This window comes from Phalacrocorax carbo, unplaced genomic scaffold (genome assembly GCF_963921805.1).
Source record: "Phalacrocorax carbo unplaced genomic scaffold, bPhaCar2.1 SCAFFOLD_122, whole genome shotgun sequence".
Classification (NCBI taxonomy): Eukaryota; Metazoa; Chordata; class Aves; order Suliformes; family Phalacrocoracidae; genus Phalacrocorax; species Phalacrocorax carbo.
Window position 1 is genome coordinate 39145 of NW_026990424.1, and position 23548 is coordinate 62692.

Here is a 23548-nt window from a genome sequence, read left to right on the forward strand (position 1 = left end):
AACGGAGGAGAGCCCAGGGGAGCGCTGGAAGAAGGTGAGTCTGTGTAGTACTGGAGGGAAGATGTGACTGATGGCTATAGGGCTCCATTATGGGTTTTACTCTTTTTTTTTGTGATCCGAGGGCGCTAAGCGATGAGCCGAGCGTGATCTGGGCCCTGGAGGTGAGTCAGGCAAGGTGACCGGTGCTTGGTGGGCTGGAGTAGGTGTTCTTTTTCAGGTTATTCAGGTTTTTTTTTCCCTTGTCTTCACTTTCCCATCCCAATTTGGGGCCGATTCCCTCAAACGGGGACTTCCCCCTGTGGGGCTGCTTATGCAGCCTGGGAGCTGCTGCCTGGGCACAAAAATACCTCAAACCCCCTGACTCTGGGTCTGCAATGGGGGGTGAAAAAAACAGAAAGAATTCTGGTGGAAAGAAAACAACTTGGGGCTTCTGGGAAAGCCAACTCCAGCTGGATTTGTGCAGCTGGAAAGGGAAAAAAAGGGTGGTGGTGGGGAAGGAACAACCACCTAAAAGCACCCACCAACCATTCTCATGCACAAAACCGAAAGTGAAAATGACCATTTTTTGTAGGGTAAAAGCACAAAAAGTCCCCACAGAACTCAGTAGTTTGGAAAAGCAACCCCAATTAATACATTATGTAAAGAAGGCAGGGGAAAAAAAAGAAAACCAAAACAAAACCCTATCACAACCCTGATGCCACATGCCTACAAGCAGTTCCTGGGGCTTATTCTGCGGGGGTGGGGGACCCAACCTTGTTCCCCAGGTTTGCTGTGCTGCTTCTCCTCCCTCAGGCATGGGCGGGGGGGGCAGTGGCATGGACAGTAGCAAGCACCAGATTTTTTTAAGCAGTCGAGAGGAAAGGACTGAAATGCTCGAGACGCTTTGCTGTTTGGTGCAGAGGCAATGAACGGTGCTGCTGGGGCTGCGAGGGGGAAAGGTGCAGAGGAATAGAAGCTCTGTGGATGCAGCCAAGTTACGGTTTCTGGATGGTATTAATCGAGAAGAGTAATTCAGATAATGCTGCTGCCCAGCGACCAGAGTTGGGTACTGAGCCCGGGAGCCGCGCACGCGCGGTGGCGTCCCTGTGATCCCCATTGCTCTCTCCGCAGGTGACAGCCCTGCGATGCTGCGGTGCCTGCGAGGTGATGCCGCCGTGCTCGTTGCTGCTTCCTGGTAAGGAAAGGCCTCCTCCGCTCCTGCTGCAGCGTGGTGGTGTGTCGGACACGATTCCCTGTGTCGGGTGAGGCCTAGGGCTGCCGGCGAGGTGAGCGAGCCCCTTTGGTGGGTGCAGGGGTGTCTCCTTGTGTGCCTGCACTACTGGGGCTGGTGGGATGGGAAGCTTCAAACGACCTGCCGAGGCAGGCTTCTGGTATGCTAAAGGCGAGCGGGTGAGGGCAGCCCCAGGAGTTACCCAGGAGCTGATAGAAGGGAAGAGGGAAAGGAGGAGGAGGAGGATGACCTTTTCCCCCTGCCCAGGGTGCAGAAGATAGCCGACTCCCCAGCTCACCAGAGCTCCCCCTCAGCCTCCCCTGGCCCCCCTTGCCCCGTGCTCCTGCCCCCAGCTCCGGCACGAGCGAGCTAGGCTACGCTACGTGCCTAGGAAGCCTCATCTCGTAAGAGCGGTAAGACACCCGTGTATCCTCTTTAGGTGGAGGACGGCCTAGAGTCTGGAGCTGCAGAAGAGGCAGGGCGGAGAGGAGGGGAAAGAAGCATCTGAACGGCTAAATTGTGCCAGCAGCACTGAGAGCGAGAGTCGCGGTGAGTCCTGGGCCACTGGGGCCCCGTTGCCTCTCTTGTGCGTCCTGGGCCCTCCCTGTCTCTCCCCCCTGGCCCCCTCTCTTTCCTTACCTGCTGCAAAATTTTTTTTTTTTTTTTGGCGCCCCCCCCGCCCCTTCTTTCTCCATCTCGCTCTGAGTGGCTCCCTGCCTCCCCGTCTTTTCAGGCCTCCCTCTCTCTGTCCTGTAGCCTGTGGCTACTTGTTCTTTCTCCGCCTCTCTCTGCCTGGCTCTGGCTCCGTTTTTATTTTTTTATTCCTCCTGCTCTGTTCTGTAGCCTGTCGGTATTTTGTCTTTCTCTGGCCCTCTTGGTCTGACTCCGTGTGTTACCGAAAAACGCGGTAAAATCGGAAACAACTCCTCAACGCCGATTTAGTATTAAAGAGCAGGCGTTCTTTATTCACGGCGCCAGATGCACGGGGGATCGCTTCTCCTGGCGTGCGTACCTCACACACCTTTCCCGTAGAATTTGTAGATCAAAATTTTACGTATTCATACATATTCATTATCGTCCTGTCTACTGATCGGTACAAACTGGCTCGTTCCGTATGTAAATCGCTGCGCAGGCTCGGTGGTGGTCCGTGAGTCGGTGGTCGCGATCTCCCCCTGCCAGAATTGCCTTTTACCTTCTTGGCTCTTAATCTTGGCAGTCTTGGCTAGTTTTCTCAGTGCGCTACACGAAACCGCGTTTTGTCATCCTTTTCTGACAGAAGCACGTTGTCTGTTGTTCTGCTGACATTAACGATCGCCTAGGGACTAAAATGCAGATCGACAGATGCGCTGATTCGTACGCTCCGTGTTCCCGTAATGGAACACCGTCTCTGGTTGGTTGATTTCATCGCTTTGGTTACATTTCCCCCCTTTGGAAGTTTTGAAATAATCATTTTCTCAATACTTCCATCCTAGATCAATAATATTCCACTATGTCAGTTCAGTGTTTGGTTCATCTTCTCAAAGTTTTCACTTGATTGTGGTCTCTAGGGCATATGCAGGTTCCATTTTATACCCAAAATTTTATTAATTTGTTGAACTACCTCTGCAAAAAAATGTGGTCCTCTCCCAGAGGACATTCCTGTTGGCACTCTAAATCTTGGTATTATTTCTTTCAGCAACATTTTAACTACTACTCTAGCTTTGTTGGTGCAGCACGAGAAAGCTTCTGGCCAACTAGAAAACTTGTCCATCATCACTAACAAATACTGCTATATCTATTTTGTCTGGGTAACTCAGAGAACTTAATTTGCTAATAATTTCCGGGAGAATTTTTTGTTTTGTTACTCCTAAAGGTGGTTTCCTTTGGTTCAGGGGATTATTTCTAGGACAGATTGGACACTTAGCTACCATGGGTTTAATTATTCTTGTCATGCCTACACACGCTACAGATGCTTTTAAACTCAAAACCGTAGCATCTACACCCTAATGTGTTTGCTCATGCTTTTCTTTTGCAAGTTCTGTCATAACTTGTGGGGTTGTTATTATTATTACTTGTTTTTCTGGTGTTACCTACCATCTCTGTGTTTTGTGATGCTTCCAATTGTTCTGCTAATTGCTCATCCAATTTATTATAATAATCTCGGTTTCAACTTTGGAATTCCGATCTGTTTTACTGGTACTAGTGCAAGGATACCTTGCTCTGCAGTCCTCTTTGCAGCTTTATCTGTCAATCGTTTGCTTATGTTTACAGCCGTCTGGCCGAATCGATGAGCTTTGCAACGCTTTACCGCCACTTCTTTTGGTTTCTGCACGTCTTCCGGAAGTTGGAGAATGTCTTCTTTATGCTGTATCAATGATTCTTGGGCTGATGGCAGTCCTTTTTCCTTCCCAGTAGCTCCATGATCGTGGATCACACCAAATGCATGTTTGGAATCAGTCTAGATATTTATCCTTCGTCCTTCTGCCATTCGCAGAGCTCGCTTCAACGCTACCAATACTGCTTTCTGTGCTGAGGTGTTCGCAGGCAGCGCCCCTGACTCCATTCCCTCGGCGGTGATAACGACAGCATATCCGGCCATTCTCTTCTCGCCCAGAGCTGCTTCCATCTGTAAACAACTCCAGATCAGGATTTTCCCAGAGGTTTGTGTCTCAGGCCTGGTCTGCTGGAATAGACTTGTTCAATAGTTAGCAAGCGATCGTGTTCGAAATTGTCCGTAAGGTTTTCTGTTGTTAAAAACATAGCAGGATTCAGTATAGCAGTAGTCTTCGATTCCACATGGTCTTGTTCTAACAGAACAACTTGATATTTCAACATTCTGCTAAGGGATAGCCAACGACCCCCCTTTTGTTCTAAAACAGTCACCGCTATGTGCGGGACACATACTGTCATCTTTTGTCCCATTGTTAACTTTGGGGCTTCCTGGATCGGCAGCGCTGCTGTTGCCACTGCCCGTAAACATCCAGGCCATCTTTTACTCACGTGGTCGAGTTGTTTGGAGAAGTAGCCCACGGGTCTCTTCCAGGTTCCCAGTCGCTGTGTCAGCACTCCAAGGGCTAAATGTTGTCTTTCGTGGACAAACAACTCAAAAGGTTTAGCGAAATCGGGTAGGCCTAATGCAGGGGCCATCACTGAGGCTCTTTTCAGTTCTTTGAATGCCGTTTGGCATCCGGGCGTCCAGGTTAAATATTTATCCTTTGATTCTTTCAGTGCCTCGTATAATGGTTTTACATACAGTCTGTAGTTCAGAATCCAGAGCTGACGCTATTTCACTATTTTCAGAAAAGCTCTCAGTTCCTTCGGGCCGCTAGGTTCGGGAATTTGACAAATAGTTTCTTTCTTTTCACTTTCTAATTGTCTTTGTCTCTGAGATATTTCAAATCCTAAATAAATGGCTGCTTCTTCTCCTATTTGGGTTTTGTTTCTGGAAACTCCGCATCTTCCTTGGCCCAGAAAATTTAAAAATTTCAAAACATTATTCTTTACTTTCTGCCACTATCAGAATGTCGTCTGCATTCTGTAACAATATGCCTCTCCCTGGGTTCTGTTTTTTCTAGACATTTCTATATTTCTAATTTTTTTCTTGCCAGCTGAGTCCCAAATATCGTAGGACTAATTTTAAATCCTTGTGGAAGTACGGTCCATGTTAGCTGTGTCTTTCATTCTGTGGTGGGGCTTTCCCATTCCAAAGCAAATAGGCTTTGACTTTTTATGCCTGGAGGTATGCAAAAGAAGGCATCCTTCAAATCTAGTACAGTAAACCATTTATGCTCCTCCTTTAAAAGAGGTCAGTAAAGTGTATGGATTAGCTACTACCGGATGTAGATCTTGGACCACCTGAGATATAGCCCTTAAATCGTGAACCAGCTAATACTCTTTGCCTCTAGATTTCTTTACTGGCGGCACAGGAGTACTATATTCTGATTCACATTCTACTAAGAGCTCATATTCTGAAAAAAATTTATAATTAACTTCTCTAATCCTTTTCGAGCCTCTCGCTTAATACGGTATTGTTTTTGTCTTACCGGCTTGGCTCCAGGCTTTAAGGTTACTTTTACCGGCTCTGCCCACTTAGATCGCTCCGGAGCTCCGCTCGCTCAAACCAAAGGAATTACTACGTTTTCCACTTCTTCGGGAACCTGTTCCTCCCTGGAGGAATCCTGTAACATAAACGCTCTCGCCTCTGTGGCTTTTGATTCTGTTCTGGTATTAGTAATTTAATCTCTCCATCTTTAAAAGTTACTTGAGCATCTAATTTACTTAATAGATCTCATCATAACAGAGGCAGTGGACATTCAGGCATATACAGAAACTGGTGAGTTGCCCATTGCTTCTCCAATTTAAACTTTAATGGCTCTAAGAAAGGCTAATTTTTCTTTGCCCTGTCGCACTAACAACACCTACTGGTTTATGATCAACTTTCTCTTTACGTGTATTCAATACCAAAGAAGTGGCTCCCGTATCTACCAAAAATTCTATTTCTTCATTCCCTAGCTTCAGTGTAACCAGGTGTTCAGCTAGGGTTGATTCCTCTGGTCTCCTTCATGCCAAGCTACTTCAAGCATTTTACCCAGATCTCTGGATTCAGGTTCTTCTAGTTTCTGAAGGTTTTTTTACTCCCCCCCCCCACCCCCCCCAATCTGGGGCTGATTGTCTTATGAATATAGAGACCAACTGAATTGCTTTTTCTGTTTTTTTCTGGGTTCAAATGAGTATATTTTCTGGTGGTCACCTTCAGCCTTTCCATAAAGGCTGAAGGGGGGGACTCCTTTAATTCTTGTCTCACTTAATAAATGGGTCAAAATTTATGGCTTTTGGCATTGCATGTCTTACTCCAAATAAAATCTGTCTCTGACATCTAGTCAACATTCCCCTGGGTCCTGGCTGATTAGGGTCCCACTCGGGATTTGTAGATGGAAAATTCTTATTCGTTGTTCTCTGTAAATTCCTGTTAGCATGTGCTCCCTGCACCTGCCTTCTGGCTGTATTCAATACTATTTTCTTGTCAGTTCCATCAAGTGAAGTATCCAGTATCACAAGTAGAGCAACACTTCAAGTTCTCACCACATTTTCCTCTTTTCAGAAACATTGCCGTAGAATCCTGTGGACATATCTCACGCTGTTTCTGCCACTCTGGATGATTCCACAGTGTAAAGAACAAATCAACATATGCCACTTCTTCCCATTTGCCTTCCCTTTTTACAAAACAACATTAATTGCAAGATGGTATGATATTGCAATGTCTCCTGTTCTGGCCATTCGTGCCCACCTTCCAATTGATACGTTGGGCACCAATGATTGCAATATTCAATTAATGGTTTCCGAGTTAGTGGGTCATCACCCCCGATGTCTTTCCAGTGCTTCAAAGTACATCCCAAAGGTGTTCTCTGTGGGATAGGTTTCTTACTCAGAAATGCTCCCATCTCCCAGTCGACTAGCAGTTGTGATAGTGCACTATCACAAATAGTAGTCAGAGGGACTCCAACCCCCGTTAGAGGTCTCACTGGGATCTGTAGCCCCCTGCTAGATATCCCTGGAGACTTCAACCCCCTGTTGAAGACCCCCCTACCCTCGGGTCCCGCTCCACAGGCTTTCGCCTAGCAGAGACTTACCAACCGAGGTACCTCTTGGCCCCAACCCGGCGTGGCTTTCGCCGCGCCTTACGGGCAGGCCTGTGGGACTCAAACCCACTATCTATCCTATGTGGGAAGCTAACGCCACATATTATTCTACCTGAGTTTCTTCGTAAACGAATGCCTTGTTTACTTCAGTCCAGGGGATCTTTCTCAGAATTCTCTGGCCTGGGGATCGGAAGCTCTCCCCAAGAATTCCTTGGGGCTGGCTGCAGGTCCCACGGTCCTGCGGATCCGTCGAGATTCAAAAGCAGGTTCCCATCTGGGGTGCCAAAACTGTTACCGAAAAACGCGGTAAAATCGGAAATATCTATTCAACACCAATCTAGTATTAAAGAGCAGGCGTTCTTTATTCACGGCGCCAGATGCACGGGGGATCGCTCCTCCTGGCGTGCGTACCTCACACACCTTTCCCGTAGAATTTGTAGATCAAAATTTTACGTATTCATACATATTCATTATCGTCCTGTCTACTGATTGGTACAAACTTGCTTGTTCCGTATGTAAATCGCTGCGCAGGCTCGGTGGTGGTCCGTGAGTCGGTGGTCGCGATCTCCCCCTGCCAGAATTGCCTTTTACCTTCTTGGCTCTTAATCTTGGCAGTCTTGGCTAGTTTTCTCAGTGCGCTACACGAAACCGCGTTTTGTCATCCTTTTCTGACAGAAGCACGTTGTCTGTTGTTCTGCTGACATTAACGATCGCCTAGGGACTAAAATGCAGATCGACAGATGCGCTGATTCGTACGCTCCGTGTTCCCGTAATGGAACACCGTCTCTGGTTGGTTGATTTCATCGCTTTGGTTACATTTCCCCCCTTTGGAAGTTTTGAAATAATCATTTTCTCAATACTTCCATCTTAGATCAATAATATTCCACTATGTCAGTTCAGTGTTTGGTTCATCTTCTCAAAATTTTCACTTGATTGTGGTCTCTAGGGCATATGCAGGTTCCATTTTATACCCAAAATTTTATTAATTTGTTGAACTACCTCTGCAAAAAAATGTGGTCCTCTCCCAGAGGACATTCCTGTTGGCACTCTAAATCTTGGTATTATTTCTTTCAGCAACATCTTAACTACTACTCTAGCTTTGTTGGTGCAGCACGAGAAAGCTTCTGGCCAACTAGAAAACTTGTCCATCAGCACTAACAAATACTGCTATATCTATTTTGTCTGGGTAACTCAGAAAACTTAATTTGCTAATAATTTCCGGGAGAATTTTTTGTTTTGTTACTCCTAAAGGTGGTTTCCTTTGGTTCAGGGGATTATTTCTAGGACAGATTGGACACTTAGCTACCATGGGTTTAACTGTTCTTGTCATGCCTACACACGCTACAGATGCTTTTAAACTCAAAACCGTAGCATCTACACCCTAATGTGTTTGCTCATGCTTTTCTTTTGCAAGTTCTGTCATAACTTGTGGGGTTGTTATTATTATTACTTGTTTTTCTGGTGTTACCTACCATCTCTGTGTTTTGTGATGCTTCCAATTGTTCTGCTAATTGCTCATCCAATTTATTATAATAATCTCGGTTTCAACTTTGGAATTCCGATCTGTTTTACTGGTACTAGTGCAAGGATACCTTGCTCTGCAGTCCTCTTTGCAGCTTTATCTGTCAATCGTTTGCTTATGTTTACAGCCGTCTGGCCGAATCGATGAGCTTTGCAACGCTTTACCGCCACTTCTTTTGGTTTCTGCACGTCTTCCGGAAGTTGGAGAATGTCTTCTTTATGCTGTATCAATGATTCTTGGGCTGATGGCAGTCCTTTTTCCTTCCCAGTAGCTCCATGATCGTGGATCACACCAAATGCATGTTTGGAATCAGTCTAGATATTTATCCTTCGTCCTTCTGCCATTCGCAGAGCTCGCTTCAACGCTACCAATACTGCTTTCTGTGCTGAGGTGTTCGCAGGCAGCGCCCCTGACTCCATTCCCTCGGCGGTGATAACGACAGCATATCCGGCCATTCTCTTCTCGCCCAGAGCTGCTTCCATCTGTAAACAACTCCAGATCAGGATTTTCCCAGAGGTTTGTGTCTCAGGCCTGGTCTGCTGGAATAGACTTGTTCAATAGTTAGCAAGCGATCGTGTTCGAAATTGTCCGTAAGGTTTTCTGTTGTTAAAAACATAGCAGGATTCAGTATAGCAGTAGTCTTCGATTCCACATGGTCTTGTTCTAACAGAACAACTTGATATTTCAACATTCTGCTAAGGGATAGCCAACGACCCCCCTTTTGTTCTAAAACAGTCACCGCTATGTGCGGGACACATACTGTCATCTTTTGTCCCATTGTTAACTTTGGGGCTTCCTGGATCGGCAGCGCTGCTGTTGCCACTGCCCGTAAACATCCAGGCCATCTTTTACTCACGTGGTCGAGTTGTTTGGAGAAGTAGCCCACGGGTCTCTTCCAGGTTCCCAGTCGCTGTGTCAGCACTCCAAGGGCTAAATGTTGTCTTTCGTGGACAAACAGCTCAAAAGGTTTAGCGAAATCGGGTAGGCCTAATGCAGGGGCCATCACTGAGGCTCTTTTCAGTTCTTTGAATGCCGTTTGGCATCCGGGCGTCCAGGTTAAATATTTATCCTTTGATTCTTTCAGTGCCTCGTATAATGGTTTTACATACAGTCTGTAGTTCAGAATCCAGAGCTGACGCTATTTCACTATTTTCAGAAAAGCTCTCAGTTCCTTCGGGCCGCAAGGTTCGGGAATTTGACAAATAGTTTCTTTCTTTTCACTTTCTAATTGTCTTTGTCTTTGAGATATTTCGAATCCTAAATAAATGGCTGTTGCTTCTCCTATTTGGGTTTTGTTTCTGGAAACTCCGCATCTTCCTTGGCCCAGAAAATTTAAAAATTTCAAAACATTATTCTTTACTTTCTGCCACTATCAGAATGTCGTCTGCATTCTGTAACAGTATGCCTCTCCCTGGGTTCTGTTTTTTCTAGACATTTCTATATTTCTAATTTTTTTTCTTGCCAGCTGAGTCCCAAATATCGTAGGACTAATTTTAAATCCTTGTGGAAGTACGGTCCATGTTAGCTGTGTCTTTCATTCTGTGGTGGGGCTTTCCCATTCCAAAGCAAATAGGCTTTGACTTTTTATGCCTGGAGGTATGCAAAAGAAGGCATCCTTCAAATCTAGTACAGTAAACCATTTATGCTCCTCCTTTAAAAGAGGTCAGTAAAGTGTATGGATTAGCTACTACCGGATGTAGATCTTGGACCACCTGAGATATAGCCCTTAAATCGTGAACCAGCTAATACTCTTTGCCTCTAGATTTCTTTACTGGCGGCACAGGAGTACTATATTCTGATTCACATTCTACTAAGAGCTCATATTCTGAAAAAAATTTATAATTAACTTCTCTAATCCTTTTCGAGCCTCTCGCTTAATACGGTATTGTTTTTGTCTTACCGGCTTGGCTCCAGGCTTTAAGGTTACTTTTACCGGCTCTGCCCACTTAGATCGCTCCGGAGCTCCGCTCGCTCAAACCAAAGGAATTACTACGTTTTCCACTTCTTCGGGAACCTGTTCCTCCCTGGAGGAATCCTGTAACATAAACGCTCTCGCCTCTGTGGCTTTTGATTCTGTTCTGGTATTAGTAATTTAATCTCTCCATCTTTAAAAGTTACTTGAGCATCTAATTTACTTAATAGATCTCATCATAACAGAGGCAGTGGACATTCAGGCATATACAGAAACTGGTGAGTTGCCCATTGCTTCTCCAATTTAAACTTTAATGGCTCTAAGAAAGGCTAATTTTTCTTTGCCCTGTCGCACTAACAACACCTACTGGTTTATGATCAACTTTCTCTTTACGTGTATTCAATACCAAAGAAGTGGCTCCCGTATCTACCAAAAATTCTATTTCTTCATTCCCTAGCTTCAGTGTAACCAGGTGTTCAGCTAGGGTTGATTCCTCTGGTCTCCTTCATGCCAAGCTACTTCAAGCATTTTACCCAGATCTCTGGATTCAGGTTCTTCTAGTTTCTGAAGGTTTTTTTACTCCCCCCCCCCACCCCCCCCAATCTGGGGCTGATTGTCTTATGAATATAGAGACCAACTGAATTGCTTTTTCTGTTTTTTTCTGGGTTCAAATGAGTATATTTTCTGGTGGTCACCTTCAGCCTTTCCATAAAGGCTGAAGGGGGGGACTCCTTTAATTCTTGTCTCACTTAATAAATGGGTCAAAATTTATGGCTTTTGGCATTGCATGTCTTACTCCAAATAAAATCTGTCTCTGACATCTAGTCAACATTCCCCTGGGTCCTGGCTGATTAGGGTCCCACTCGGGATTTGTAGATGGAAAATTCTTATTCGTTGTTCTCTGTAAATTCCTGTTAGCATGTGCTCCCTGCACCTGCCTTCTGGCTGTATTCAATACTATTTTCTTGTCAGTTCCATCAAGTGAAGTATCCAGTATCACAAGTAGAGCAACACTTCAAGTTCTCACCACATTTTCCTCTTTTCAGAAACATTGCTGTAGAATCCTGTGGACATATCTCACGCTGTTTCTGCCACGCTGGATGATTCCACAGTGTAAAGAACAAATCAACATATGCCACTTCTTCCCATTTGCCTTCCCTTTTTACAAAACAACATTAATTGCAAGATGGTATGATATTGCAATGTCTCCTGTTCTGGCCATTCGTGCCCACCTTCCAATTGATACGTTGGGCACCAATGATTGCAATATTCAATTAATGGTTTCCGAGTTAGTGGGTCATCACCCCCGATGTCTTTCCAGTGCTTCAAAGTACATCCCAAAGGTGTTCTCTGTGGGATAGGTTTCTTACTCAGAAATGCTCCCATCTCCCAGTCGACTAGCAGTTGTGATAGTGCACTATCACAAATAGTAGTCAGAGGGACTCCAACCCCCGTTAGAGGTCTCACTGGGAATCCGCCACTGGGATCTGTAGCCCCTGCTAGATATCCCTGGAGACTTCAACCCCCTGTTGAAGACCCCCCTACCCTCGGGTCCCGCTCCACAGGCTTTCGCCTAGCAGAGACTTACCAACCGAGGTACCTCTTGGCCCCAACCCTGCGTGGCTTTCGCCGCGCCTTACGGGCAGGCCTGTGGGACTCAAACCCACTATCCTGTCCTATGTGGGAAGCTAACGCCACATATTATTCTACCTAAGTTTCTTCTTAAACGAATGCCTTGTTTACTTCAGTCCAGGGGATCTTTCTCAGAATTCTCTGGCCTGGGGATCGGAAGCTCTCCCCAAGAATTCCTTGGGGCTGGCTGCAGGTCCCACGGTCCTGCGGATCCGTCGAGATTCAAAAGCAGGTTCCCATCTGGGGTGCCAAAACTGTTACCAAAAAACACGGTAAAATCGGAAATATCTATTCAACACCAATCTAGTATTAAAGAGCAGGCGTTCTTTATTCACGGCGCCAGATGCACGGGGGATCGCTCCTCCTGGCGTGCGTACCTCACACACCTTTCCCGTAGAATTTGTAGATCAAAATTTTACGTATTCATACATATTCATTATCGTCCTGTCTACTGATCGGTACAAACTGGCTCGTTCCGTATGTAAATCACTGCGCAGGCTCGGTGGTGGTCCGTGAGTCGGTGGTCGCGATCTCCCCCTGCCAGAATTGCCTTTTACCTTCTTGGCTCTTAATCTTGGCAGTCTTGGCTAGTTTTCTCAGTCCGCTACACGAAACCGCGTTTTGTCATCCTTTTCTGACAGAAGCACGTTGTCTGTTGTTCTGCTGACATTAACGATCGCCTAGGGACTAAAATGCAGATCGACAGATGCGCTGATTCGTACGCTCCGTGTTCCCGTAATGGAACACCGTCTCTGGTTGGTTGATTTCATCGCTTTGGTTACACCTGTTCCTGTTGTTCAGTTTCTTCTTTTTTGGCTTTGTGTGATTCTCTCTGTGATTCTGTTTTTCTCTGCCTCGCTTTTCCCAGCTCCCCGTCCCTCACTTTGAATACCCGTTATCCTTCACCAGCTCACTCTCCCTTGGTTGCCATCCCCGTTTCTGAGTTCCTCCTGCTTTGCCACGTAGCCCGTGACTTTTTTCTTAATCTCTCTCTGTCTGCCTCAACGCTCCCGCCGCGCTTTTTAGTTCGTCTGCTCTGCTCTGTACCCTGCTACTGTTACTTGCCTGCCTGAGTTCTTCTCTGTCCAGCTCCCTTTCCCTATTCATGAATTCCTGTTCTTCCTGCACCCGCCGCTGTTCTCTGTGATCTCCGTCTCTCTCTGTCCAGCTCCCTGTCCCTAGGTTTTAATTCCTGCCTCTGCCCGCCGTAGCCCGTCTAGATTTTCTCTCGGCCCCTCTCTGTCCAGCTCCCCCTCTCTGTGTTCTAATTCCACGTTCTCTGTCACGTAGACCCGTGCTGTTTGTTTGTCCTCATCTCTCTCTGTCCAGCTCCTTGCTGCTATGTTTTATTTCTCCCCTTTAACGAGGGGCGACTGAATGTTGGGGTGGGGGCGGTTTTTTCCCACCAGTATTTTGAGGGAGCGCTCTTAAGTATTTTATTTCAGTCTCGCTTTCGATGCGCGTTTCCCTGGCAGTTCAGCAGCATCTCTTGGGCGGGGCAGCTGGGCGGACGTCCCTCCCGACTCCATAACACGCCAAAACCCCCCAGTCACGTTGCTGCTGTGTATTTTGGAGATAGATAATCTTATGGCGGGTGTGAACGGCTGTGCGAGTTAAATGAACGCAGAAGGAAAATGGAAAGCTTTCAGAGCCTAGACGCTCATATTGGATGTGCGTAAACACGCGCCCGCCTTCTCAGCACAAAGTGCATTACTGAGATTTATTCTTAATTTTTTACGTTACTCTTTCAAGTTTGACGCTTCGCTTCAGGCTTCATGGAGCCAGGCAGCAAGACGTGCGGCGGCAGGGCGAGGGCTGTAGCTGCTGCGGCGGATCTGTAAGCGGAGGTTCCGGTTCCGGTACAACTTTGCCCCGCAGCCTCACGGGGTTATCTCCCCGCAGCGGTGCCGTAAGGAAGGGATGAGACGTTTTCCAGCACCAGCCAGAGCGTTCAGTGTTACGCGAAGAATCTGTTCAAAATGGTATCGGTTAGTCTTAATACCGTTTTCAAGTGTTCCAGTCCCTCTAGCTTTTAAAGGAGGTGTTGTGTTTTGACGTGACCCGTTTGCCCAGAATCTTGCTGCGGCTCAATTTCCTTCCTATCCCTTGTGCTGACTGAGTTCCTCCATTTTCTTCTGTGCTATTTTATTCACGTGCTGAAATATAGTTTGGGATTTCTGTTTTTCAGATGTCTTCTCAGTGTCTCGTGATGCTCAAGAGATGCCCCCCGGCCCGGGTTTGCCTGCCGGTCGTTAAGCGTGGTGAAGGTAAGGGGCCATCCCTCTGCCTGGGGGCTCCCGGCTCTGTCTCCAGCGGGTGCCCCGCAGGTGCGGCCGCGAGGGCTGCCTGGTGGGGAGAGTCGGGGCCCCCAGGGACCGGGGCTGTTTGTCGCCCCGGGGAGCCCATCCCAGCGCGGGAGCGTGGCCGAGCAGAGCCCGAGAGAGATGTGACACTGTCCTCTGGCACGCTCCCGCTCCGCCGTGGGGCGGCCGCTAGCCTGTGGACAGGGGCTGGGGGGGCTGCAGCTGTTTGGGGGGCTGCCCCACCTTTTAGATTTTAGCAGAGCTCCCCCTTTTCTGGGGGGTGTGGGGGTGTGTGTGTGTGTACCTTTGTAAATGGCACTATTAAAGTAATGAGCTGCAGGTTGGAGTAGATTCCCTTGTTTAGTGCCCTTCTTGGGGGTGAATAAAATTGGGGGGGGTGGTGGTGGTGGTGGTGTGATGATGTCATGCGGGGCGCCCCGGTGTCACTGGGGGAGCTGATAATGCGTCAGAGGAACAGGTGAGTGGGGGCGTCATGTAGGGGTTCCCCCCCAAAAAGGGGGGTTGCAGCCCCCAAATGCCTGAAAATTCAGGGGGGCTATTACAAAACCCTCTTATTTTAAAATCCCTTTATACATCTATCAATTAATATTACATGTCAATATATATAAAATAAGAACTTCTCTCTCCTATATTATATAACGTATTTCAGGATACAAAAATTCTACATCGAGATACAGGGTTTTAAAACACAAAAGTAACTCGACTGTCTAAATATCTAAATTAAACAATAAAGGAGTTTAAAATGAAGAAAAAGGACAGATGAAGGAATTCAAAGCAGAAGAAAGTCTGGCTAGAGCGAGCATCTACGCTTAGTGTGTGTTACATAGTCTAAGCAGATGTGTAATCTAAATAGAGGTTATATAGAGTGAAATAAGCCTAGGTATAACTGTAAGTAGATGTCTAAATAGAGAAGTCGAAAAAGATTGAAGTGTCAAAGGGTAAGTAAGCAGATAGCTAGCCTAAATAGGTGGTTTATATACGTGTTAATATGGAAGTCTGAACAGGTATGTGTAAATAGATATTCTGTGTAAGTGTAAATAGCCTAAGTAGGTGTAAGTGTAAATTTAATAGCTAAGTCTAAACAGGTGTTGTATGTAAATGTAAAATAGATAGTATATATAAACTATAGATGTACTCTGTAAGGATGTGTAAGCAGACACACAAGTGCAAATGTCTATGCTATATAAGGTTTTAAAATGCAAAGAAACCATGTTGATAGAGATGTTTATAGAGAGGATTTAAAAATTGGACACACACCCCACCCCCACCCCCCAATCAACTGAAGACACAAAAGCGCTTTCAAATGCTGCCCCTTTCCCGTTCTCCCTCTCCCATCCCGATTTGGGGCCGATTCCCCCAGATGGGGACTTCCCCCTCTGGGGCTGCGCAGGCCGCCTGGGAGCTGCTGCCAGGGCAGACAAACACCCCAAAGCCCTCGAGTCTGGGTCTGCAGTGGGGGGTGAAAAACCCCAAACAGGCAAAACACCCAAACAGGTTTGGGGGAAAGAAAACAATTGGGGGCTCCTGGGAAAGCCCACTCCTGCTGGGTTTGTGCAGCTGGAAAGGGGGGGGGGGGGGGGGGGGGGGAAGCGGTGGGGGGGGGGGGTGGAACCCCACTAACCATTCTCATGCACAAAACCAGGAGCAAAAATCACCGATTTCTTTGTTGTGGAAAGGGCCAAAGAGACCCAGAAGTGAACCGTTTGGAAAAGCAATCCCAACTTTGTTCCTTTGGCTTTTTTTGCTTTTCCATAAGGTAAAACCCCCAAAACCCCCAACAACAAAAAAAGCCAAGCCATCCAAACAGAAATCAGCACCACCAAACGACCGCCCCAAAAACCCCAAATTGGGGAAAATTTGGGGTGAAACAGCAGCAGTTTGAGGGGCATTGCTGGGGCTTATCCGGAATGGATTCTCCGGAGTGGGTCGGTTATCTGGAGCGGATCATCTGCTGCAGGTGAGCCCAGGTGAGTTGCCCATTGTGGATTATCCTGGGGGGACCCCGCTGGTGTCAGTCATCCCCATGCATGTTCCCCATGGCGTGTCTGCCCAGACATGCCCCTGTCCGGCAGTGTCCGCCTCCTCCCCCGCCCTCCCTCTGCGTGTGTCTGTGCCCTCCCAGACGCTGTCCCCTGAGATGGCCCCCCTGCATGACTTTTTTTCCCCGGTGACATTCCTCCCCCCCGCTTCCCCTGGCCTCCTGTTCTGTGCTCGCTGAAGCCTCGTGCTTACGCAGGATGAGCAGTGGCGAGGCGAGGCGCTGCCAAGCCAACGAAGCCCAAGGCTCAGCAGCGCACAACTCCTTTGCAGGGCAGCCGCTGGCATCTGGTCTGCCTGGCTGCCCTGTGCCCCGACGCACGGCTGCCCCCCTCACCCCGGGCAGCCTGCCTTCAGAGGGGCAGCTGTGTTCCCCTGATGGATTTTCTTCTTTAACCCTCCAGGACCTGTTGACTTGCTGCTCTCCCTGTCCCAGCCCTGATGCCGCAGGCCTACAGCAACTGATGGGGCTTACTCCGGGGGGGTGTGGGGGTGGGAAAGGGGACCTTTTTCCCCAGGTGGTTTGTGCTGCTTCTCCTCCCTCGGGCGTGGGGTGGGGGCGAGTGGGGCAGGCGGGAGGACAGTGCGCATGCGCAGTGGCGCCTTTGCTGCTCTCTGCCGCCACCGTGCGGCCAAACCGCGGTACTGCAGGCGGGCGGCCGCGCATGCGCAGTGGCGCCATTTTAGCTCTCTGCCGCCACCGTGCGGCCAAACCGCGGTACTGCAGGCGGGCAGCCGCGCATGCGCAGTGGCGCCATTTTAGCTCTCTGCCGCCACCGTGCGGCCAAACCGCGGTACTGCAGGCGGGCAGCCGCGCATGCGCAGTGGCGCCATTTTAGCTCTCTGCCGCCACCGTGCGACCAAACAGCGGTACTGCAGGCGGGCAGCCGCGCATGCGCAGTGGCCACCTGTTGTTTTCTGCGCGCTGCTTTCACCGAGCGACCGAGCCCCGGGACTGCAGGCGGGAGCTCCGCTACCCTGGTAGAGATTTCCACCCGCCCCTTATCCGATCGCGGCAGTCACCGGTCGATCAAAACCGGGTACGGCAGACGGGAAGCCGCCCGTTCCCGAGGGTGAAGTTTTCCTCTGGCCGCTGCTGTTGCCGTGCAAGCAGATGCTGGTACTGCAGGCGGGCGGCCGCGCATGCGCAGTGGCGCCTTTTTCTGCTCTCTGCCGCCACCGTGCGGCCATACCGCGGTACTGCTTAGCTCTCTGCCGCCACCGTGCGGCCAAACCTCGGTACTGCAGGCGGGCAGCGGCGCATGCGCAGTGGCGCCCTTTCCTGCTCTCTGCCGCCACCGTGTGACCAAACCTCGGTACTGCAGGCGGGCAGCCGCGCATGCGCAGTGGCGCCCTTTCCTGCTCTCTGCCGCCACCGTGCGGCCAAACCGCGGTACTGCAGCCAGCAGCCGTGCACGGGCTGTAGCGACATTTCGCCGCGCTCACTTCTCCACGCCACTTAGTGACACCCCCCCCCCGCTACCTGGTGACGGCACCGTGGGGGCTGGAGCCGTGTACCACAGCCCTTAGCGACAGGTGTTGACCCCTTGCGATAGCCCGGTGAGGGTGGTGCTGATACTCCTCGACACGCTCTTAGCAACGGGCCCCGCCCCCGGCGATGGGCGGGCAGGCGGTCTGATGGCTGACCCACCTGGCCCCACCCACCTTTGCGACAGGCCCCGCCCCCTGGCGAGGGCCTGGTGGGGCGGGGCCGTGCTCCTGTGCTCCCCAGCACCCCCAGGTAGCAACAGGCCCCACCCCCTGGTGACAGCCTGGGGGTGTTGCTGGTGCTGCCTGGCCCCACCCTCCATAGCAAGAGGCCCTGCCCGTGGTGATGGTTCCAGGGGCATTGCCAGCGTCCCTTTGGACACACCCCCTTAGCGACAGGCCCCGCCCCCTGGCAACGGACCGGGGGGCGGTGCCGGCTCTCTCCCCTTAGCGACAGGCCCCGCCCCCTGGCAACGGACCGGGGGGCGGTGCCGGCTCTCTCCCCTTAGCGACAGGCCCAGCCCCCTAGCAACGGCCCGGGGGGCGGTGCCGGCTCTCCCCTTAGCGACAGGCCCAGCCCCCTGGCAACGGCCCGGGGGGCGGTGCCGGCTCTCTCCCCTTAGCGACAGGCCCCGCCCCCTGGCAACGGCCCGGGGGGCGGTGCCGGCTCTCTCCCCTTAGCGACAGGCCCCGCCCCCTGGCAACGGACCGGGGGGCGGTGCCGGCTCTCTCCCCTTAGCGACAGGCCCCGCCCCCTGGCAACGGCCCAGGGGGCGGTGCCGGCTCTCTCCCCTTAGCGACAGGCCCCGCCCCCTGGCAACGGCCCGGGGGGCGGTGCCGGCTCTCTCCCCTTAGCGACAGGCCCAGCCCCCTAGCAACGGCCCGGGGGGCGGTGCCGGCTCTCTCCCCTTAGCGACAGGCCCAGCCCCCTAGCAACGGCCCGGGGGGCGGTGCCGGCTCTCTCCCCTTAGCGACAGGCCCAGCCCCCTGGCAACGGCCCGGGGGGCGGTGCCGGCTCTCTCCCCTTAGCGACAGGCCCAGCCCCCTAGCAACGGCCGAGGGGCAGTGCCGGCTCTCTCCCCTTAGCGACAGGCCCCGCCCCCCGGCAACGGCCCGGGGGGCGGTGCCGGCTCTCTCCCCTTAGCGACAGGCCCCGCCCCCCGGCAACGGACCGGGGGGCGGTGCCGGCTCTCTCCCCTTAGCGACAGGCCCCGCCCCCTGGCAACGGCCCGGGGGGCGGTGCCGGCTCTCTCCCCTTAGCGACAGGCCCCGCCCCCTGGCAACGGCCCGGGGGGCGGTGCCGGCTCTCTCCCCTTAGCGACAGGCCCCGCCCCCTGGCAACGGCCCGGGGGGCGGTGCCGGCTCTCTCCCCTTAGCGACAGGCCCCGCCCCCTGGCAACGGCCCGGGGGGCGGTGCCGGCTCTCTCCCCTTAGCGACAGGCCCCGCCCCCTGGCAACGGCCCGGGGGGCGGTGCCGGCTCTCTCCCCTTAGCGACAGGCCCAGCCCCCTGGCAACGGCCCGGGGGGCGGTGCCGGCTCTCTCCCCTTAGCGACAGGCCCCGCCCCCTGGCAACGGCCCGGGGGGCGGTGCCAGCTCTCTCCCCTTAGCGACAGGCCCAGCCCCCTAGCAACGGCCCGGGGGGCGGTGCCGGCTCTCTCCCCTTAGCGACAGGCCCCGCCCCCCGGCAACGGCCCGGGGGGCGGTGCCGGCTCTCTCCCCTTAGCGACAGGCCCCGCCCCCTGGCAACGGCCCGGGGGGCGGTGCCGGCTCTCTCCCCTTAGCGACAGGCCCCGCCCCCTGGCAACGGCCCGGGGGGCGGTGCCGGCTCTCTCCCCTTAGCGACAGGCCCCGCCCCCTGGCAACGGACCGGGGGGCGGTGCCGGCTCTCTCCCCTTAGCGACAGGCCCCGCCCCCTGGCAACGGACCGGGGGGCGGTGCCGGCTCTCTCCCCTTAGCGACAGGCCCCGCCCCCCGGCAACGGCTCGGGGGGCGGTGCCGGCTCTCTCCCCTTAGCGACAGGCCCCGCCCCCTGGCAACGGACCGGGGGGCGGTGCCGGCTCTATCCCCTTAGCGACAGGCCCAGCCCCCTGGCAACGGCCCGGGGGGCGGTGCCGGCTCTCTCCCCTTAGCGACAGGCCCCGCCCCCTGGCAACGGACCGGGGGGCGGTGCCGGCTCTCTCCCCTTAGCGACAGGCCCCGCCCCCTGGCAACGGCCCAGGGGGCGGTGCCGGCTCTCTCCCCTTAGCGACAGGCCCAGCCCCCTAGCAACGGCCCGGGGGGCGGTGCTGGCTCTCTCCCCTTAGCGACAGGCCCAGCCCCCTAGCAACGGCCCGGGGGGCGGTGCCGGCTCTCTCCCCTTAGCGACAGGCCCCGCCCCCTGGCAACGGACCGGGGGGCGGTGCCGGCTCTCTCCCCTTAGCGACAGGCCCCGCCCCCTGGCAACGGCCCGGGGGGCGGTGCCGGCTCTCTCCCCGTAGCGACAGGCCCCGCCCCCCGGCAACGGCCCGAGCCTGTGTTTGCTCCGCTCGGGGGGGGGCTCGGTTTGGGTGTTTTCTCTCCCCCCCCCCTCCCGCGCCGGGAGCTCCAGGCGGCTCCCGTACGGCTCCCGGGGCCTTCCCCCCTCGGGGGGCTCGGCCCGCCCCTTTCGCGGGGCGCTGTGGGAAGGGCGGGGGCGGGGCCCGGGGGTCGAAGAGCCCCAGCCGGGGCTCGGGCAGCTCTCGCTGCCCCCGGGCTCCTCTGGCGCCGGGGCTCCCGTGTTCCCTCGGGCGGTCGCAGCTCTGGGGCTGTCTCAGCCCCCCGGGCAGGCGTGCTCTGGCGCTTAGAGAAGCGGAGGCGTTGCCTGAGGTAAGGCTTCCAGAGCTTGGCGCTCTTTGGCAGCAGCTGTACTAGAAAGGTCCCTTGTGGCCTGCTTTGCTTTTTTCCTCCCGGGATGCTGTTTTGGGCGCTGAGGGGGCGGTGAGGCGGTTTAGTGGTATGGTGTTCTGTTTGGGGTTTGGTTTTTGCTTTGCTGGTTTTCTTCCCCCTTGTGAGATCATTTTATTCGCTTATCATTTCACATTATCATTTACCCCGCGCCATTTCCGTCCCCTCTGGGCAGCAGCGGATCCGCCGCTCGAGGGCGAGGAGCTGGGCCGACAACGGGCCGCTGCAGACTCTGGTCAGGGTACGAGGCTGCTCCCTGGGGAGCCGGCGCAGGGGGCGCGGAGGTACGCGCGGGCACTTGTCGGTGCCCCTGACCGGTGAAGGGGAGGTTAAATTGTAGGAGTGCAAATAAACACATATTATTTAGGGAGGAGTCGTGACTCAATTTAATCGCAGCTATTACTGAACAAACCAGGCAGTCATTATTCCTAATCTGTAATTAAAAAAAATATAAAGGCAGCCCTTTTTTATGCCATAAATAGAGTTGCGAGTCATTAATAGCTCAATCTAAATGCAGCCGTTATTAAATCAACTGCAGGCATTAATGACTCCTGATCAGAAACAAAATAAGGAAATTTTAGAATCTAGAATGAAAATCGACCCGGAAAGCTAAATTGGGAGCGGGTAGTACTGAAATTGTAACAGGGCTGTTAGAAAGTTCAGAGGCAGCGACAGCTCCTGCTTCCAACCCAAGCAGTAAACGAAGCTTTAGGTTCTTAAATGAAGAGAAATAAAGGTGAGCTGTTAAACAGTGGCTGGGGTCAAGCGTAGCTATTAAGAAAATTTGCAGGTACGGGTGATTCCTGACCAGAACTAACAATTCCAGAAGATTTAGATTTAAAAATTACAAAGCTAATGGAGTGCCACAACCGCAGCCGCTTTGGGGGAATGCCCCAGCCCCCCCCGCCACCGCTATTAATTACTGCCAAGGAGAGCGAGAGTGAAAGTAGAAGCGGTGCATGTGAAACGCGAGCAGTACGCTTTTCCTAAGTCATCCCTTCGTGTCAGGAGAGGAAAGCAAATGGAAAGAAGATGTTTGCAGGGGGTCTGTGCTGGGTTACCTGCGCGTCTCTTCCGTGCATCCTTGAGGAGACATTTAGCTCCTGTTGGGCGCTCGCAGGTGGGGACAGGGCGAGCTGGAGGCAGGATCGGTGCCGGCACTGATAAAGGGATGGGCGACGAGCTGAGAGAAGAGGGGGCAAGGGCTGAAAAAGGGTCTCCAGTTCTGCAGGGAAGGCAGCGGGATGTGACTCGGCAACCGCTCTGACGAGTGCAGGGTCATTCGCTGCGATGAAGTCGGGGTCTGTGGCTGGCCCGGAGAGGCAGCAGAAATCCCAAACTCTTTGCGGGGGTACCGGCCAGATTAGGGCAACACCTGAACAGTAAAACCATTTAGGGGAAGCAGAGCTGGGCTGCACCGCGTGGCCAACCTCCCTCTTCTCCGTGAGTCCCAAAGGGGCAGCTCCAAGAATGTGCTGAGAATTAATGTCTTGCGCTAAAAATGAGACGCAAGTAGCACCCGCCCGTGAATTTTATTTTCTCTCTCGCTCTGCAGCTCCTGCCTGCTTGTCTCTCCTCAGTGCGCACCTGCACCTGTGCTCGGATGGGGCAGCTGAGGGAAGGTGCTGCCATCTCCCCGGCCCCGGCGGACCGCCCCTCAGCTGTGTCCTCTGTCAGGGAGCGTCGTCATCTCTCCTGCCCCCCAGAGCGGGTCCTGTAGTGGCAGACGCGCGGGCTTTTCCCTGCACGCGCATACGGGAAGGGAAGGGAAGGGAAGCACAGTGAGAGCTGGGCTTGTCAAAGCGTAATGGGGGTGGTGGGAAGCGTAGCTAGAACCGGAGAGCTACAGCGCAAAAGCGAAGCGGACGGGACACAAAAGTAAAATGGTGCACAGGAATGCTGAGGAGAGAACTCCCGCAGCACGCAGGAAATCAGTGTCAGAATCTATTTTCTTCTGACTGCCGAATTAAAAATAATGGCACGCTTTGCAACGCCAAGCTCGCTCTAATCGTCTGAACTGTTTCTTTCCAGCCCCCCACCGCCCCCAGCACACCGTTCAGCCTCCTCAGCCTGAAATGCCTTGTTTTCCTGCTTTTTTTTTTTTTTTTTTTTTTTAATGACAGGGCAACTTCTGTTCCCGAGGTGGTGCCTACAGTACAGCTATCTCTTCGAAGGCAGTTTGGTTTAGGTCAGAGAATGTTTAGCCTGGACTGAATCAGCCTCTGTTTCTGTTTCTGGAAATCGTCGGTCCTGTGCATCAAGCCCGGAAAAAAGGAAATATGAACCAAAGGACCTGGGGCCTGCAGGGCTAGGAAAATATTTGAGAAGAGGTTCAGTGGGGAAATGACTGTTTGTCTGTGGGGCGTCCAGGCAAGCAACCCAGCTGCTAGAAAGCGGCGCTGTCCCCAGGGTGGCCTCGGCGGTCCCGTCGGAGTCGGGGGAACAAGGACAAGGCAGGGGGAAGCATCTGGCCTGCCGTGTGGACCGTGACTGTACAAAGCACGTGTGATGCACTGCAAGTTTACCTGTTTAAACTGTGAGTTAAAGAAGGTGTGCAGTTGCTTTGTAAACAGCCGACGCTCTAAAGCTACACCCATCTAATTGCTAGCTGTATTAAATCTATCGTATTGCTGTTTCTGCATTAAAAAAGAAAAAAACCAACACACCTATGTAAGCACGTCTAAGTACAATGGAAAACCACTGTTTAACGCGTGGCATGTGCGGGTGGTTTTTTTGGGGCGGGGGGGTGGGGTGTATGACAAAAACCTGCGAGAGACACACGCACACACGCACATGTCATGTTTAGCGCTCACCTAAACCCAAAAAAGAAAATCCACTCTTTATTTTGCAGCATTAGCATTAGCTTCCAGCGCACAGCCTGA

At 52.3% G+C, this 23548-nt stretch overlaps 1 long non-coding RNA gene across 4 annotated transcripts in view; it reads left to right on the top strand.

Moving 5' to 3' along the window:
- LOC135311199 (uncharacterized) overlaps window positions 1-23548 on the top strand; it is a 75782-nt gene that overhangs the window by 27116 nt on the left and 25118 nt on the right. For 3 of the 4 annotated variants that reach the window (XR_010371001.1, XR_010371000.1, XR_010370998.1), the window contains exon 2: window positions 1650-1759. This is a non-coding gene — a long non-coding RNA (uncharacterized LOC135311199). Of the gene's footprint in view, window positions 1-1649; window positions 1760-14082; window positions 14297-23548 lie in introns of those variants that run through there. The other variant, XR_010370999.1, reaches the window with a different exon arrangement.